Source organism: Bufo gargarizans, chromosome 3 (genome assembly GCF_014858855.1).
Source record: "Bufo gargarizans isolate SCDJY-AF-19 chromosome 3, ASM1485885v1, whole genome shotgun sequence".
In the NCBI taxonomy this organism is placed as follows: domain Eukaryota; kingdom Metazoa; phylum Chordata; class Amphibia; order Anura; family Bufonidae; genus Bufo; species Bufo gargarizans.
The window spans coordinates 488737366-488753584 of NC_058082.1; positions in this window are offsets into that span (position 1 = coordinate 488737366).

The window sequence follows — 16219 nt, forward strand, 5'->3', positions numbered from 1 at the left end:
CCATATATAAAAGATTTTTTATATATGGGACTACGTACCTAAGATTCTATATATCATCATACAATTTTCATGTTGTATTTTGTTGGATTGTATTTTGTATTTAGTTATTAAACTATAACACTACTTATCTATATATATATATATATATATATATATATATATATATATATATATATATATAAAGTACAGTGGATATAAAAAGTCTACAGTGGATGTTAAAATTTCAGGTTTCTGTGCTGTAAAAAAATGAGACAAAGATAAATCATTTCAGAACTTTTTCCACCTTTAATGTGACCTATAAGCTGTACCACTCAATTGAAAAACAAACTGAAATCTTTTAGGTGATGGGAAGAAAAAAAAAAACTAAAATAATGTTGTTGCATAAGTGTGCACACCCTCTTATAACTGGGGATGTAGCTATGTCCAGAGTTAAGCAATCACATTCAAAATCATGTTAAATAGCAGTCAGCATACACCTGCCATCATGTAAAGTGCCTCTGATTAACCCCAAATTAAGTTCAGCTGCTCTGGTTGGTCTTTCCTCAAATTTGCTTAGTCGCATCCCACAGCAAAATCCATGGTCCACAGAGAGCTTCCAAAGCATCAGAGGGATCTTATTGTTAAAAGGTATTAGTCAGGAGAAGGGTACAACAATAATTTCCAAGGCATTAGATATACCATGGAACACAGTTAAGACAGTCACCATCAAGTGGAGAAAATATGGCACAACAGTGACATTACCAAGAACTGGATGTCACTCCAAAATTGATGAAAAGACGAGAAGAAAACTGGTCTGGGAGGCTACCAAGAGGCCTACAGCAACATTAAAGGAGCTGCAGGAATATCTGGCAAGTACTGGCTGTGTGGTACATGTGACAACAATCTCCCGTATTCTTCATATGTCTGGGCTATGTGCTACAGTGGCAAGACGAAAGCCTTTTCTTACGAAGAAAAACATCCAAGCCAGGCTACAATTTGCAAAAACACATATGAAGTCTCCCAAAAGCATGTGGGAAAAGGCGTTATTGTCTGATGAAACAAAGGTTGAACTTTTTGGCCATAATTTCAAAAGATTGTTTGGCGCAAAAACAAGACTGCACATAACCAAAAGAACACCATACCCACAGTGAAGCATGGTGGTGGCAGCATCATGCTTTAGGGCTGTTTTTCTTCAGCTGGAACTGGGGCCTTAGTTAAGCTAGAGGAACTTCATCTTTCAGCATGACAATGACCCAAAGCATACATCCAAATCAACAAAGAAATGGCTTCACCAGAAGAAGATTAAAGTTTTGGAATGGCCTAACCAGAGCCCAGACCTAAATCCAATTGAAAATCTGTGGGGTGATCTAATGAGGGCTGTGCACAGGAGATGCCCTTGCAATCTGACAGATTTGGAGTGTTTTTGCAAAGAAGAGTGGGCAAATCTTGCCAAGTCAAAATGTGCAATGCTGATAGACTCATACCCAAAAAGACTGCTGCCATCCTAACTCACAAGTCCAGCAATGCACAGGTAAGCCCTTACCTGTGCCTGTGCTGCGAGCCGATCTGAAACAAATGCGGTCTCCGGGAGCAGGTCAGTTCCAAGAACAGCCCGATGAAGGCCCCGGCGGCTGTTCTTGGAACTGCCTGCTCCCGGTGCATCGCCGTACTTGTGAGTTAGGATGGCAACCAGCATGTGGCCATCACTGGTCACAAGTCCCTTATCAGCCAATAGAAGCTTGCAGGACCTTAGTCTCCACATACACACAGTTTTACTCCAGGTTTCCATAACAACCCAGCCATTTTTCTTCACTGCTGTAGGTCAGCTTTAAGCTAGGGCTGCACGACACATAGGGCACAACTAAATTGCTACATGTGTCACACAACATTGATGTCGCATCAATGTTGTGCGACAATTTTATAATGATAGTCTATGGTGTTGCACTGTGACATGTGACATGCTGCGACTGCGACGTGACAGTTACAGAAAAATCCATCTTTGATGGATTTTTTGCAACTGTCATGTCGCAGTGCGACACCATAGCCTATCATTATAAAAATTGTTGTGACAAAATGTTGCGGAACACATGTCGTCATGTAGCCCTAGCATTATAGGGGCAGGGCACTGTTGAGGTCACTGTAGAAGGGGCAGGCACTGTGGATGTCACTGTTAAAGAATCCTTCACTGTGTATGTTACTATTAAGGGGGCAGGCCACTGTTAAAGGTGCGGACACTGTGGAGGTCACCGTTAAGGGGGCAGGGGTCACTATTAAAGGGTAAACTGCTGTGGAGGTCACTGTTAAGGCAGCAGGGTACTGTAATGTCACTGTTAAGCCAGTGGGGTACTGCAGAGGTCACTGTTAAGGGGGAGGGCCTCTGAGGAGGGTATTCTTCATCTACAGTGATCCACAGTGCCCTGCCACTTTAAAATGGGACCTCCGCAGCAGCCCATCCCCTTAACTTTGACCTTCATAGCAGCTCTCCCCTTTAACAGTGAGTTTCACAGCACCCCACTCCCTTGACAGCGACCTCCTCAGTACCCCGCTGGCTGAACAGTGACCTCACAGTACCCTGCTGCCTTAACAGTGACCTTCACAGCAGTTTCCCCTTTAATAGTGGCTCCTGCACCCTTAACAGTGACCTCCACAGTCCACCCCTTTAACAATGACCTCCACAGCGGCCTGCCCCCTTAACAGTAACATCCACAATGAACGGCTCTTTAACAGTGACCTCCACAGTGCCTGCCCCTTTAGCAGTGACCTCTACAGCGCCCTGCCCTTTTAATGCTAGGGCTACACAAAGACAAGTGTCATGCAACATTTTGTCTCAACAATTTTTATAATGATAGGCTATGGTGTCGCACTGTGACATGTGACATGTTGCAACTGCAACATCCAAGATAGATTTTTCTGCGACTATAGCGTCGCAGTCGCAGCATGTCACATGTTGCAGTGTAACAACATAGACTACCATTATAAAAATTGTCTCAGGAAACATGTAGCAGTGTGGTTGTGCCCTATGTGTCGTGTGACTTATTGTCGCGCGACACATGTTGTGTAGCCCTAGCCTAAAGGTGACCTACAGCAGTGAAGAAAAATGGCTGGATTGTTATGGAAACCTGGAGTAAAACTGTGTATATGTGGAGACTAAGGGCCTGCGATCTTCTATTAGCGAGACCTAGAAGTTGATTATTAACTTAATTTTTTCAATGTATGTCAGCTGAGGAGTGGGAGGGGGCATGGCCTAACCAGATCAGGGGCATGCCCTTTTGAACAGCTCATTTTAAGACAGCAGCATTGTGCTGTATGAGTTTGAGCTGCAGGGAGAAAGTCACCCTCCCTCCCACCCCTGCAGCTGACAGAAGTTGATTTTTACCTTCATTTTTTCAATCCCGGTCAGCTGAGGAGGGGGCGTGGCCCAACCATATCAGGGGCGTGGCTTAACAGGACCTGGGGCAGGGTTTTAAGTTCATCTTTTGAGGGTGAAAACATTGTGGCAGGGGGCGTGTCTGGGCTTCTTCCTGCAAGAGTGACGCACCTTTGGGCACCTTACTGGCTCAATGGCATACCAAATCAGAGGATAAAGACATCTATTGCTGGAACAAAGGCACATCTTGAAATAAGGTACTAAGTGCTATTAGGCCATGGCTTTATTTCAATAGCGATTTATCCTGGTGACAGATTTCCTTTAAAGCTCACCTACAGCAGTGAAGAAAATGGCTGGGTTGTTATAGAAACCTGGAGTAAAACTGTGTATGTGGAGACTAAGGGCCTGCGGGCTTCTATTGGCTGATAAGGGTCATGTGACCAAGCTTCTATTGGCTAATGCATTTTTGGGGGGAATGTCTCAGGAACGGTACGTCCTAGAGAGCTGAGACCTGATCTAAAACCTTCCTGGATACCTGATGTACCTGTGTGCCAAATTTCGTGATTGTAAATGCGACGGTGCGGAATCCTTTAGCGGACAGACATACATACACACACACATGCACTTAGTTTTATATCTTAGATATATATACAGTACAGACCAAAAGTTTGGAAACACCTTCTCATTCAAAGAGTTTTCAAGAGAATGCCAATGCAAAGCAGTAATCAAAGCAAAAGGTGGCTACTTTGAAGAACCTAGAATATGACATATTTTTAGTTGTTTCACACTTTTTTGTTTTGTATATAATTCCACATGTGTTAATTCATAGTTTTGATGCCTTCAGTGTGAATCTACAATTTTCATAGTCATGAAAATAAAGAAAACCCTTTGAATGAGAAGGTGTGTCCAAACTTTTGGTCTGTACTGTATATACATATAGATATATATGTGTGAAGGCAGTTTGCCTGGATTTGTGGGAGGGGCTGAGGTCCGCCTCCAGCCTATTTAGGGCACCCCCTTTACCTGGCTCCTGCACCGTCCGAGGTCTGAGCTTTGAAGGAGGAAGTCGCTGGTGGAGTTACTGGAGAGTTACCTGCGAGTTGCTGAGTCTTGGAAGTTTTGCGTTACTCGGTTCACTGTGGGTCACGTTTGCCCGGTATACTATGAGTCATCCATACGGTACAGCTGGGGCCTCACGGTTGCCCCCTGTACCGGCTCATTTCATTTCACCAAACTTTGCACTCATGTCATAAATTCTCGTTACAAGTCACTATCATTTCATGTCTGCGGTACAGCACAGGGCCTCACGGTTGCCCCCTGTACTAGCTCAATTCATTTCACTATTTTCATTTCAACCATGTCACAGTTTCACTCCAAGTCACGGTTTTCATGTCTGCCTCCATTTCCGGTCATGCATGCACGCGTACCACACCGCATCCCCACTCCTAGCACCACCAGCACGTGTACCAGGTTCCCATGGCGGCCACCAACGCCGTTTCCCCTCCTCACCAACATCTCTCTCACACACATTCAGGTCACAATTTTCGTCACAAGTCACCATCATTTCATGTCTAGCAGGCTTGTTCACATGAAGATTGGTCACACCACACCACCACTCCGGTCTGTACCCCTGCAGCAAGCAGGCAGGTTGTCTCCTGGGCTCAACTCTCCCCCCCCCCCCCCCATTCCTGCTCATTTCACATCATGCCTCCCCTCGTTCATCACAGCGGCATGTTCACAAACACTCACACTTGCCCACAGGTTGGATCGTTCCAGCAACACCACACATTCTCCCCCTCCACATTCAGCGCTGCTGCTACGGACTTCCCCGTTCTCCCCACCGCTGCACCGGCCCGTCCCGCTGCTTCTCCTGCCGCGCTGCCGATGGCGGCCGCCCGCGTCCCGGTCCCTGGTCTGCGCACGCGCGGCCGGGGTACTGCGCATGCGCGGCGGCGTCGGCGCGTGCGCGGTATCCCGACGGCCGTCCGCTGGTGCGGCTGGTGTGTGGGGAGGGGGCCGCCACAGGTCTGCTCGGCCCCGGTCCAGCCACAATACTCTGCCCCAGGCTGCAGCCACTGCCCCCCTCCCACAGGCGGCGCAACCCAGGAGGGGCTCAGACTGTTCCCCATCACATTACACCCCCACCACACCAGGCCACAGCCCCCTTCATTATAAAACCCGCCACATCACCCGCGTACCCCGATAAAGGAAAAATAAAAATTATGTAATTAAAGCTCCATAGTATCATAGGGAGGAAACCCGCCATGTAGTCCCAAAAAAAAATAAAAAAAAAATTTTTCCCTCAGGGTCATAGAAGAGAAACCCGCCATATAGTCCTGGCAAAAAAAAAAAAAAAAAAAAAAAAAAAGTTCTGCGAATCACACCTTCCTCCACGTCACGGGGGCTCATTTCGCACCACAATAAAAATCCACACCATTCAAAACGCATCACACAATCACCAAAGAAACCCGCCATATGAAAAAAAAAAAAAAAGCCATATGGAAAGAAAAAAAAAAAAAAAAAAAAAAAAATAACAAACCCGCCATAGAAAAAATAAAAATAAATAAAAAATAAATAAATAAATAAATAAACTCGCCATATGAAGGGGAAAAAAAAAAAAAAAAAACGCCACATCACCCTCGTGCTCCATGGTCCAAAAAATAAATAAATAAATAAATAAATAATAAGAAAATGAATAAATAAATAAACAAAAAAAATTAAATAAATAAACAAATCAATAAATAAAAAAAAAAAAAAAAAAATTTATTTCTGCCATTAGTCGCCCACGCATGGCTTCTCCGTTTTAGTTTCACTCACAGCACTCCGCCATTTGGTCTCCCACGCGTGTCTTCTCCGGTTTAGCACGCACCCACGACTCCACCATTAGTCTCCCACGCATGGTTTCTCCGGTTCAGTTGCATACATACGACCCCGCTATTTGAGTCTCACGCCTGGCTCCGCCATCAGAGTCTCTCGCGCATGGCTTTCTCCATTTTAGTGTTTCACATACAAATCCGCCATTAGTCTCACACATGGCTTCTCCGTTTCAGTGTTTCACACATAACTCCGCCATTAGAGTCCCTCACGCATTACTTCGCCGGTTAGTTTCACACACATTTCTCCGCCATTACAGACTCTCACGCATTACTTCGCCGTTTTAGGTTACACACAATTCTCCGCCATTACAGACTCCCACGCATTACTTCGCCGTTTAGTTTCACACACATTTCTCCACCATTACAGACTCTCACGCATTTCTTCGCCGTTTTAGGTTACACACAATTCTCCGCCATTACAGACTCTCACGCATTACTTCGCCGGTTAGTTCACACACATTTCTCCGCCATCACAGACTCTCACGCATTACTTCGCCGTTTTAGGTTACACACAATTCTCCGCCATTACAGACTCTCACGCATTACTTCGCCGTTTTAGTTACACACAATTCTCCGCCATTACAGACTCTCACGCATTACTTCGCCGTTTAGTTTCACACACATTTCTCCGCCATTACAGACTTTCACGCATTACTTCGCCGGTTAGTTCACACACATTTCTCCGCCATCACAGACTCTCACGCATTACTTCGCCGTTTTAGGTTACACACAATTCTCCGCCATTACAGACTCTCACGCATTACTTCGCCGGTTAGTTCACACACATTTCTCCGCCATCACAGACTCTCACGCATTACTTCGCCGTTTTAGTTACACACAATTCTCCGCCATTACAGACTCTCACGCATTACTTCGCCGTTTAGTTTCACACACATTTCTCCGCCATTACAGACTCTCACGCATTACTTCGCCGTTTTAGTTACACACAATTCTCCGCCATTACAGACTCTCACGCATTACTTCGCCGTTTAGTTTCACACACATTTCTCCGCCATTACAGACTCTCACGCATTACTTTGCCGTTTTAGTCTACACACAATTCTCCGCCATTACAGACTCTCACGCATTACTTCGCCGTTTAGTTTCACACACATTTCTCCGCCATTATAGACTCTCATGCATTACTTCGTCGTTTAGGTCACACTTGTAACTCCGCCATTAGAGTCTCACGCATCACTTCGCCGTTGGTTTCACACAATAACTCCGCCATTAGAGACTCTCTCGCATCACTTCGCCGTTGGTTTCACACAATAACTCCGCCATTTAGAGTCTCTCACATATGACTCCGCCATTAGAGTTTTCTCACGTATGGCTTCTCCGGTTAGTGTCACACACATGACTCCGCATTAGTCTCACGCATGGTTCTCCGTTCAGTGTTACATACAGACGTGGACAAAATTGTTGGTACCCTTTGGTCAATGAAAGAAAAAGTCACAATGGTCACAGAAATAACTTTAATCTGACAAAAGTAATAATAAATTAAAATTCTATAAATGTTAACCAATGAAAGTCAGACATTGTTTTTCAACCATGCTTCAACAGAATTATGTAAAAAAATAAACTCATGAAACAGGCATGGACAAAAATGATGGTACCCCTAACTTAATATTTTGTTGCGCAACCTTTTGAGGCAATCACTGCAATCAAACGCTTCCTGTAACTGTCAATGAGACATCTGCACCTCTCAGCAGGTATTTTGGCCCACTCCTCATGAGCAAACTGCTCCAGTTGTGTCCGGTTTGAAGGGTGCCTTTTCCAGACTGCATGTTTCAGCTCCTTCCAAAGATGCTCAATAGGATTGAGGTCAGGGCTCATAGAAGGCCACTTTAGAATAGTCCAATTTTTTCCTCTTAGCCATTCTTGGGTGTTTTTAGCGGTGTGTTTTGGGTCATTGTCCTGTTGCAAGACCCATGACCTGCGACTGAGACCAAGCTTTCTGACACTGGCTAGTACATTTCTCTCTAGAATTCCTTGATAGTCTTGAGATTTCATTGTACCCTGCACAGATTCAAGACACCCTGTGCCAGACGCAGCAAAGCAGCCCCAGAACATAACAGAGCCTCCTCCATGTTTCACAGTAGGGACAGTGTTCTTTTCTTGATATGCTTCATTTTTTCGTCTGTGAACATACAGCTGATGTGCCTTGGCAAAAACTTCGATTTTTGTCTCATCTGTCCACAGGACATTCTCCCAGAAGCTTTGTGGCTTGTCAACATGTAGTTTGGCATATTCCAGTCTTGCTTTTTTATGATTCGTTTTCAACAATGGTGTCCTCCTTGGTCGTCTCCCATGTAGTCCACTTTGGCTCAAACAACGACGGATGGTGCGATCTGACACTGATGTTCCTTGAGCATGAAGTTCACCTTGAATCTCTTTAGAAGTCTTTCTAGGCTCTTTTGTTACCATTCGGATTATCCGTCTCTTAGATTTGTCATCAATTTTCCTCCTGCGGCCACGTCCAGGGAGGTTGGCTACAGTCCCATGGATCTTAAACTTATGAATAATATGTGCAACTGTACTCACAGGAACATCTAGTTGCTTGGAGATGGTCTTATAGCCTTTACCTTTAACATGCTTGTCTATAATTTTCTTTCTGATCTCTTGAGACAGCTCTTTCCTTTGCTTCCTCTGGTCCATGTCGAGTGTGGTACACACCATATCACCAAACAACACAGTGATTACCTGGAGCCATATATATAGGCCCAATGGCTGATTACAAGGTTGTAGACACCTGTGATGCTAATTAGTGGACACACCTTGAATTAACATGTCCCTTTGGTCACATTATGTTCTGTGTTTTCTAGGGGTACCATCATTTTTGTCCATGCCTGTTTCATGAGTTTATTTTTTTACATAATTCTGTTGAAGCATGGTTGAAAAACAATGTCTGACTTTCATTGGTTAACATTTATAGAATTTTAATTTATTATTACTTTTGTCAGATTAAAGTTATTTCTGTGACCATTGTGACTTTTTCTTTCATTGACCAAAGGGTACCAACAATTTTGTCCACGTCTGTACATAACTCCGCCATTAGAGTCTCTCACGCATCACTTTGCCGTGTTAGTTTACACATATGACTCTGCCATTAGTCTCACGCATGGCTTCTCCGTTTGGTGTCACACATATGGCTTCGCCAGTAGAATCTCTCACGCACGGCCCTGCCATTAGAGTCTCTCACGCATGGCTTCTCCGCATTTTACACATATGGCTCCGCCATTAGTCTCTCACGCATGGCTCCGCCATAAAATCTCACGCATGGCTTCTCCGTATTAATTTCACACACATGACCCCGCCATTAGAGCCTCTCACGCATGGCTTCCCCGTATTATTTTTTACACGAATGGCTCCGCCATTAGCGTCTCTCACGCATGGCTTCTCCGCATCAATGGTCATACATATGGCTCCGCCATTAGAGTCTCACGCATGGCTTCTCCGCATATATCTCATACACATGACCCCGCCATTAGAGTCTCTCACGCATGGCTCCGCCATTAGAGTCTCTCACGCATGGCTTCTCCGTATTAATTTCACACACACGACCCCGCCATTAGAGTCTCTCACGCATGGCTTCGCCATTAGAGTCTCTCACGCATGGCTTCTCCATATTATTTTACACACACGACCCCGCCATTAGAGTCTCTCACGCATGGCTCCGCCATTAGAGTCTCTCACGCATGGCTTCTCCGTATTTAATTTCACACACACAACCCCGCCATTAGAGTCTCTCACGCATGGCTCCGCCATTAGAGTCTCTCACGCATGGCTTCTCTGTCAACTTTCACACATATGGCTCTGCCATCAGAGTCTCACGTATCGCTTCCCCATTCAAATTCCACACACATAACTCCGCCAGTCGAGGCCGGCTGCGTGGTCCCACAACCAGCAGGTTCCATGTCTTTTCTGCCTTCAGACCCGCTCGCATGGCTCGGTCATCTGTGGCTTGCAATACATTATCTTGTGGTGACTCGCACGCATGGCTTGCGCCATTAGAGTCTCTCTCACGTTATCATTTTCTCTGACTTTTAATTTCTAGGTTGTCAGATTCCTCCTGGGGCACAACATCACGCCCCCTTTTGTCATGTCTTCTCTTCTGGGGTTACTTCTTTTTGCCACCTTAAACTCAAATGTCATACAACGCCATCACACTCCATCTCACTGGCATTTTACACCACATGCAAATCTTACACCCTAATAACATCAGTTGCGTGGCCTCTCACCAGATCAAAACCATACTCAGAGGTATTCGGAAGCGGAACCCGCACGTCCTGCCCAGAGGCGACCCGTTAACAATCATATTTTCGAGGCATTATCTGAATTACTAGACGCCAAGCCTTCTGAAGCAGATACCAACTCCATCCTCAAAACAGAAATTCACTTGGCCTTTTACGGTTCCTGAGGCCCGGGGAATTCACTACAACCTACACGACCCAAGCCACACCTTGTCTTCTTGTCTCCCACTTGGCAAAACACATGGATCATTACGTCCTGACCTTACCTCACTCCAAGAGTAGTCAGCACTTACCCGTCAACATTTCATATCACCCCACGCACAACAGATGGTGTCCAGTCAGGGTTCTGGATGCTTACAGACAACGTCACAAGTTCTACCCTCTCAACCGCTACTTCACTACATGGTTCGGTACTCACCACCACCACCTTCATGACCCTTGTCAGGTCATCCCTCACACAACTGGGCCTCACGCAGCCAACTACTCAGGGCACTCCTTTCGCTTTGGAGCCGCATCCACGGCCTCCAGTGCCAACGCCCCTACTCATGTCATCGGGAATTGGGGCGCTGGAAGTCATCCGCTTACTCGCGATACATTCCCAATCCAACACAAGAGTTAAGAGATACTTTCCAAAACATGTCGGGTTGAGCTATTCATGTATATTTGACTACAATAACTGGTTATTTCATTTTTGCCCTCTTCTTTCTCAGGCCTACCTCATCCTCGGTTTCGGCACACCACAACCGACTACGCTTATTCCCTGATTTCCTAGGGTTCTTCACTGTACTACCGTAAGCGCCTCACACAAATATATATATATATATATATATATATATATATATACACAGTATAAATATATATATGTTTTTTTTTACAGTACAGTGCCAGAAGCCGAAACTACATTACTGTTATCATCACTTAGGATGACATTTGAATTCCCTGTTCTTGAACATAAGACTTGTTACAAATGTATCCCTTGATTTTATCTATACATTATTATACTATTAACAGTAATATTTGATAAATACACACAATAATATTAATGTAATTTCTTCCCAGCTGTATAATCCTACTTTACATACATGCACATTCCACTTCTTAACATACAGACACAGTAGCCTATTTGTGCAGAGCTGTAACTCTAGGTCACTCAGCAAAATTGCTCCCTGAGCAAAACTCAAGAAGCCTTTTAATATAGTAATGACCTTAAATAATGTAATGCCCTAGGATTAAAGAGACACATTTAGATTTAGTACTTCTGCTAAATTTAAACATGAAAATGTTGTCAGCCCATACATTCATTTTTCATAAAATTTCAGAAAGAGTTGAATCAGTGTACAGTTGTCATCAAAACAGCTGAACCTAAATGACCCCATCAACATAGAGCTATTACTGCTATGGACTGTTTTAGAAACAGCTTACATAACATTTATATAACAGTCATAAAATCCTGTGAATGCATCATCAGCATCATACTTCATTTAAAGCCTAGATACAGTCATTTTACTGTAAGTTTATAGTTTTTTGGTATGTATATTCTGACACAGCACTGTTCATTATATTGGTGTTAAGCATTATTATAATACAATATGTTGGCAAAAATACTTAGGCTAGATAACACCTTTAATGATGGCATAAATCACACTTTTTCTAAAACTAACTTTGTTAAAAAATTTCTAGGACTCTCTGCTTAGACAAAGCATTGAGCAGCTAATAATGAGAGGTTCTCATTCTTGCAGACCTATCCCATCCATACCATATATTACAAGTTGGAAATCCATTTGAATAGCTGCCATGTATTGGCAATATACAGTATAATACTTTTCCCCTGCAACAGTATTATTCTGGAACTTAAAGGAGTTATCTGGGTACAGGAGTGGACTGGGAACTTAAAGTGGCCCTGGAAAAATCAAAATCAAAGTACCCCATTTTGTAGGCAGGTCCAAATCAACAGAAGGAGGGGCACCACAAATAGACGGCGTTAACAATACCATAGTGCAAAATACCATCCCAGCAGAACCAAATAATACAGTGAAGCACAATATACTGCCCCAAAAGCTGGCCCTCTGTGGTGGCTATCAATAGCTACCATCTTCTGTCCTCCTCCTCCAGTTGTCTGTGGAGCAGGGGCTTAGGAAGTGAGATACGGGCCACAGCATTTGAATACAGGAGGGCATGTGTGGTCGCTGGCCAGGTACATGAGTACCTGATTCTCACTAGTGATGAGCGGCAGGGGCAATATTCGAATTCGCGATATTCCGCAAATATTTGGGTGAATATTCGCCATATATTCGAGAATTCGCGAATTCATGATCTCCAGGCATTATTTTCTTGATTGCGAAAATTCGCAAAAAAAAAGCATTAAATTTCTCGAAAAAAAATTCGCATGAACTGGTATTTTCCCAAAAATCGAATATTCGCAATTACGAATATATTTTGCGATATTCGAAATATTCGCGAATTCTCGAAGTGCCGATATTCACAATTAAAATTCGCAATTCGAATATTCGTGAGCAACACTAATTCTCACAGCATTAATTCCTGTTGCGAACTCATTACATACCTGGTCAGTGGCAGAGAGAAGGAATTGGGTGCCCCCCGGGGCATCGGCACATCGGGAAAATGTTTAAAAAATAAATAGAAACAATAACTTTTAGTTCCCTTAGGGCGCTAGAATCTGGGATCTTCTAGTTACTTGTCCCATAGACCATAAAAGAGAACTTATTGTCAATGGGATTCTGCCTGCTGGGCCATGCCTAGCACATGGCTTTATAGGCAGTTTACCATGACAGGGCTGAGAAAGTTCACCTGTTGAGAACAGTGATTGACTGCAGTGGTTGCATGTTTTATCTGTGGTGTTAAACAGAACTGCAGATATCTTCTATTTAGAGATGAGAAAATAGTTTCTAAACAAATCAGATTTTTTACAAATTTAGCTAAATATTGTCCTTCAAATAATCTGAAGTTTTGGGGCTTCGTTTTGGATGAATCACGTAATAATGGCTCCCATTGGCACTTTACTGTGAATATTGGCAAGGAAAACCATGAGAGGGGAAGAAGATGGAGGATCACATGATGCTGGGATAAAGTGGGGAGGGGTTGCTCTAATTGGACGGCCTGATCAGCCAATCAGAGACAGAGTTCAGGAATGTCCTTTGATGAGAACATCATAGAACGCCATTTTGATGATGATAATGATGACAATGACATTTGCCATGATGATTGTTCATCTCTGGGAAGGGGGGAGCCAGAAGGTACTGGGTCATCGGGCACTCGGGCCAGAACGGCAAGCTGTATGCTCACGTGCTTACATACTAACAGGTGTATAATTTCCATGAAGCAATTTGATGATTAATGGATAGCCATGCTTTTAGACACTTGCTATCATGGCAAAATTGTGAAATGTTTTCCTATTGCTGAAAGGAAGGTCAAATTACTTTATTACCAGGATACACTGTGTACACAGCTTGCCATCTCTGGTTGAGGTACTCTGCTTGAAAAAGACACATTGCAGTTGAAACGTAACTTTCTTGGTAAATAAATATGAAATTGCATTGAAGACATTGAGTGCTGCAGTATTTCTCCCAAATTCTTTATTATCAGGGGCCTGCTGGGCTAAGGCCTAACATTGCTGGCACCGCCACTTCATGGACTGTCCAGTTTGGACCTAACGGTAGTGCTGCTCAATTTTGGATATTGCCATCATGCTACTGCCACTGTCTGCCTGCCATCTGGTTCTGTACCATATGGCTACTGCTGCTTCCACCATCTTGCCACTGCTGCTGTTTGCCTACCTAACATCATGTTCCATACTGTGACTGCTGCTGCTTGCCACCATGTCACTGCTGCAGTCTGCCTACCATCATGTTACACACTGCCTGTGCTTCTACTGCTGTTGTTAATTTGGTGACCATGTACCACTGTTGCCCTACCCTTTCCGGATCCACACTGTACTGCTGCTGCTCTCAATTATACTCAATATAATCAAAGAAAATCAGATTATCAAATAATACCAACTGAGTGATGCAAAAGTGCTAGGTGCAAGTGCAATTGTGCTCAACAAAGGAAGTGAAAATATGAAAATATGAAAGGCTAGGTATAGAAAAACATGGATGATCCACTAATGCAACAAAGAAACAAGAAGTATGATCAAGGTGATGATAATGTGAGATTCATCTCTACTTTTAACCCTCAATGGAAAATGATGAGACTGTCTCTGGCAAAACATTGGGAACTGCTCCGCCTAACTCAACCCTTGGAAGAGTCTTGTCTCCCTCTCCATCCATAGCTTATAGAAGATCCAGAAATCTGAGGGATATCCTTGTTAAGAGTTATTACCCTGGTGAACATCCAGAGAAAGCCTTTGGCTCGGTGAGCCCATGGTGGGGTAGTTCTCCCTCTGAGAAATGTGTGGCCTGCCAAAATATGGACAGAGCCACCCATTTTGTGAATCCTGAAAACAAAAAGAAACAGTATGACATTACGTACCATATTACATGTTGCACACCAGGGGTTATCTATCTGGCAGAATGTCCCTGCCAACTTGTTTATGTTGACATGACCTCGAAAGGCCACATCTGCTTTTTTACTTTTTTTTTTTTTTTTTTTTTAAACATACTACCTTATGAAGATGCTCAACCTTTTTTTTCTGATATACCCCTTCCATTGCACTGCTATGTCCCTCTTTGTTTTCTGTCACCAAATATGTAAATTAGTACCATGAGTACAGGGAGATGGAGATCTCAGCTCTCCTCTGTGGGCATCTCCTTCTCCCTAGTTGTGATGCTGTCCAGTCACAGTAGACCAGTTCACAGCCAGTGCTGTTCTTGTGAGATTTGGTAAATGTCATAAAAATCGGCTATGTAAGCGAGTACACCAAGTACTATAGTACTATAGTCGCTAGATAGCCTATTTTTGTGAGGTATGTGAGACATGTACCATACCTGGCTGTGGAGTGGTCTACTATGATTTGACAGCTTCACAGCCAGGGAGAAGGAGACACCCACAGAGGATAACTGAGCCCTGTACCGATGGTTCTTATTTACATATTTGGCGCCAGAAAACAAAGAGGGGCATAGCGGTGCAATGGAGGGGTCTATTAGTACAAAAAAAAAAAGTTGAACATCAGTGAGTGGACTACTTATTTAGGTAGTAAATATATAAGAATTAGCTATAGGGCCAAGTATGTCAGACAGGCCCACTAAATCCCAAAGTTATGTAACATGAATACTGATCCCGTAGGACAGAGGGATAAAACTTAACGTTTAATTTTTGGTCAATCTAAAATTATAGACACCAGAGGAGAAGCCTCTACACCAAACAGAAATTATTAACAAGACAGCCCAGCGGGCAAAATGGTACATATATAAACAGTGTGACCAGGATGTTATAAAAAGCAGGAACGTTCTCACCCGATTGTGGATCAGGATGTCTCGTGGGGAAGACTGGAGGTGGAAACGGTCCTTTGATGCTTCTCGTTCACACAAGGAGGATAGGTGTGCCCCTTCAGATTGGGTGGGTGACGGGGTGGTTGACCCTAGGCAACCCTAAGAAGGGGGGCAGGGACTAGTATGCCCTACCTATCTATACGGGGACTTACCCCGCAAGGAGCGTCCCCGTCCGGATACCTATCCCTGTGGGGACAGAAACCCTAGTAGTCCCTAAAAAAAAAGAAAGGTCCTTTATAAACAGGACAAGATCTAGTGCTCGGTACAGCCATCTTATGGAGAAGCCTTTGTGTATGT